General features: G+C 39.4%; 1 pseudogene; it reads left to right on the top strand.

Annotated features, from left to right (window-relative positions):
• Window positions 1-3491, top strand: part of LOC108530586 (SHC SH2 domain-binding protein 1-like) — a 48474-nt pseudogene extending 44983 nt beyond the window's left edge.
• The last annotated feature ends 510 nt before the right edge of the window (window positions 3492-4001 follow it).

Genomic DNA, 4001 nt, shown 5'->3' with positions numbered 1-4001 from the left:
GGCGATGCCTCGCCCTGCTTCAGCTCTCGCTGGTCAGGCTGCAGCAGCTGACCAGCACCGATTGTCCGGCACTCCCTAGTGAGATGACCCCAGTACCTCAGTTGAAAATGCAGAAATCACCGGTCTTCTGTGTCGCTCGCGCTGGGAGTTGGAGACTGGAGCTGCTCCTATTCGGCCATCTTGCTCTTCCCCCGACATTTTTTTAGCTTAAGTCCCAGTTAGCAGATTTTTAAAAACATCTCAATAGAAGAGATAAGTTAGTGTGTACATATGTGGTTCAGAGACACTTGAATTAGTTGTTAATTTTAACCTGTGTAGCAGTGAAGGCCATTACTTAATTCATAGATGCAATTTTTGAGTTGGATTGGGGTATCTTATAACTGGCATTTTTTTAATGTAGGGCCTTGTTTCTAGTCTCAAATTATACTTTACTAAACTCAGATACTGTTCTTCACTAATTGAGTAGATGAGAGAATGGTCATTTTGAATAAGTGCATCTTTCAACAAAATTGTTAAAGGATTTCTACTTTTGGCAGAATCTGAAAACCGATTTGTCTAGAATGAAAGACAGTGGAACAGGAATTGAATGTTGACACTCAGTCTGTGTGTTGGGGTGGGGTGGGGTGGTTTGAAAATGATGCATGCTAATGACTTGCTAATCTGTAACAAATGAAGTGTTGTTTTAAAATACCTAATAAAGCTTATCTGTAAAACACTTTATCTTTGTGCTTTACATTTGCACTGTGTAAAATGCTAAAAAGTGATTGTAATAAAACTCTTCCTGCGTTTTTGGAACTGATTGTTATTATCTCAAAGTGTAACTTGCAGGGTGCTGGCGTAGAAATATATGGGAGTAAGTTCGGGTTCCCTGAGTGAGAATGGACCTGCTGTTGCAAGGAAGGGCTTCTCATTAAGCTGAACATCAACTGAGACACTTGCTTTCTAAAGGTTGGAATGATTTCACCTAAGAAATTATGCTTTATTACATTCCCATGTTGGGTCCTATTGTTTTCTGATTTTGAAATGCCTAAATAGTATATAAATTCTAATAATATCAGTAGCTAATGATTGAAAGTCTTTTGCAAGAATGCTTTGTTGCCTATAGATCTGCAGAAATGACAGAGGAATGCTGCATCACACTGTGCTACAGCATGTCAATCAGCATAGCTTTTCTGCGTTATTTTTAAAATAGTGTGAAAAAAGCCAAGATTTTTTAAGCAGGCAGTGTTGAAAAGACAGTTCCTTGAAACATTTGTTTCAGTGTCACAGGTCTTCTTAGATGAGCATTATGACATTCCCAGAATATCCTTGGTGAGTAATATCATAAAATGAAGATTATGGTGTTTTCTTGGTGAAAACTACAATTTTCTCTAATCTGCAAGAAAATGCCCAAGATGAAACTGAAGGTATGCGATATTTAGGAATTTTAGATAGAAAAATCAGACCTAATTTACTTGTTTTTATCATTAAAATCTGATTAAGGATCTGAGTCTTCCTGCTTTTTTCTTTTTTCTTTTTCTTTTTTCTTTTTTTTTTTTTTTAAGATTGCCAGAATATATTTGGGCATGGAGAAAGAGAAGTTTGGTAAAGCTATAATATAGAATCTGAGGGACAAAGGAACTTTCAAAGTCAGCTAGTTCAACTGTTCATTCAAAACTTTGACATTGTGGTTTCTGTGGTCCTGCGGTTCCCTTCTTACCGTGGTTGGCTTTCTATAAACAGATAGAATGAGGATGGGTGTGTGATAGCAGTGGTGGCTCCGGCTGGCGTCTGTTGAGGTTGGAGGTGGGGAAATCCGTGTGCCAGGTTGAGGGCTGTGTTTACTGGAGTGGATAGTGGAGTTTGCCTCCATTTTTTATTGGTAGAAGGAAGTGCCTCCCTGTCATCTGCCTCTCTTGGCAGCAAAGGTGAGCTAACTTACTGGATATTTGTGAACTTCAAAGCAGTGCCATAGATCTCAGTCTACTAAATCTCAGTTGTAGAGAAGAATTAAGTATTGACTGAGTTAAGGAAAGTTTAAAGCAGTTTCAAGAGTACTCCTTGTCATCCTTCAGGGTCCACTCCTGAAGAACTAGTTCTTTATTTCTTCACAGGTCTGAAGGGTGAAGTCAAGGTGTCAGCTGGACAGTGCTCTGATTTGAAAGCTCAGCTGGGGCTGGACGCAATGGCTCATGCCTGTAATCCCAGCACTTTGGGAGGCCAAGGTGGGCAGATCACCTGAGGTCAGGAGTTCGAGACCAGCCTGACCAATATGAAGAAACCCTGTCTCTACTAAAATTACAAAATTAGCCAGGTTTGGTGGCACATGCCTGTGATCCCAACTACTCGTGAGGCTGAGGCAAGAGAATCGCTTGAACCCGGGAGGCAGAGGTTGCAGTGAGCTGAGATTGTGCCATTGCACTTCAGCCTGGGCAATAAGAATGAAACTCCATCTCAAAAAATAAAAGAAAGCTCAGTTGGAAGAACCTGCTTCCGAACACATTCATGTTATTCATCAACAGAATTCATTTATGTAGGTTGTAGGACTGAGGTCTCTGTTTTCTTGTTGGCTATTGGCTGGGGCTCGCACTTAGCTTCTAGAGGCTGCTCTCAGATTCTTGCCCCATGGTCCGCTCTATCTCAGCAAAAGAGAACCTCCCTCAAGGCAAACCTTTCATGCTTTGAATCTCTCTGAATTCCTCTTTTCCAACCAGCTGGAGAAAACTGATTAGGAACCTTAATTACATTGCAAATTGCAGTGCAAAGTCCTTTTGCCATTTTATCATCATGAAAATAATACCAGGGGGCTGGGATCTTGGGGCTCATCTAGAGTTTGCTGCAAGATTGGGAATTAAAGGAAAATAGCACTGTCTTACCAATCTGCATCCTAGTTCCTAACACAATGCTTAACAGATAGTAAATATCCAATAAATATCTGTTGAGTGGAGAAGATTCTAGGATGAAAAGGGTAGACAAATAGTTCAAAATTTGTGGTCCTGTATGAAGATCAGGAAACCGCATAAAGAGCAAGGCAGTCACTCATTGAGATTCTTATGGCAAGGAATTTGTAAACTCCAGTTAGATGACAGCAGGAATGCTTGGCAGAAAAAACTTGAAAGCTCTAACAAACTGTGTAGAAATATTCATGTTTTAGTTGGGCTAGCTTGTATACTGAACTTTGTCATAGTTTGTTTCTCCAGAAAATAAAGCACTTAAAATTCAGACAAGTAGAAAGGCAGATGTAACTGAAAGAGTAGATCCAGAGGAGCTGATGCAATGTGCACCTGCTGAAATGGAGCTTTATGCAAGATCTGACCTTTCTGAGCAAGTTGAGGGAAACTGTAAATGAACTGGTTCCTGCCTTTACACAAAAAGGCCAGATAAAGAAGAAATGGTTAAGTGAACTGGGGATCATGCAAGCTGATGACAACCTAATGTCACAAGTGATGTTTGTTGGAATTACGGGGATCCAGTTCAAGTGGAATGAGAAAGAGTGTTTTGGCACATTCTGATCACAATGATATTAGATAGCAAAATAGTATATTTTGCACATGCTGCCCGAAGAATCACTGTTGCTGTTGTAGTTTGCTTTATGTCTGTATTTTATATTTGATTATTCTGCTGGGCTTGAGTGTAGATTTATTTCTGTTAGCAGATATTGCGCATCAAACACTCCTTTATAAGAAAGATTGTAAAAACATATAACAGAAAATATTTGGAGATTTCTTATCTGAAAGCCTCACTTTCTTAAACATATAGTTCTCTTGTAATAAGCCCATTTGTAACTGTCTAGTGTAATTATACTTTAATCTGGCACTTCAAAGAGGAGGAAGAAAGGAAGAGAATGCAAAATGAGTGCATAAAATGCAATAGGTGTCACATGTACAGCCTTCTTCTCAGAGTGTCTTCTTATCCCAATTACAGTGAGTCCGATTTCCACCCTAGATTTCCATAATAGTTGTCCTAAAATAAAAGCTTTTATGATTGGGAAGTTATCTGCCTAATCAGACTTATTATTGGGA

The sequence above is a fragment of the Rhinopithecus bieti genome, unplaced genomic scaffold (assembly GCF_001698545.2).
Source record: "Rhinopithecus bieti isolate Rb0 unplaced genomic scaffold, ASM169854v2 scaffold_7509, whole genome shotgun sequence".
NCBI lineage: Eukaryota > Metazoa > Chordata > Mammalia > Primates > Cercopithecidae > Rhinopithecus > Rhinopithecus bieti.
This window is presented reverse-complemented; position numbering and strand designations above follow the sequence as displayed.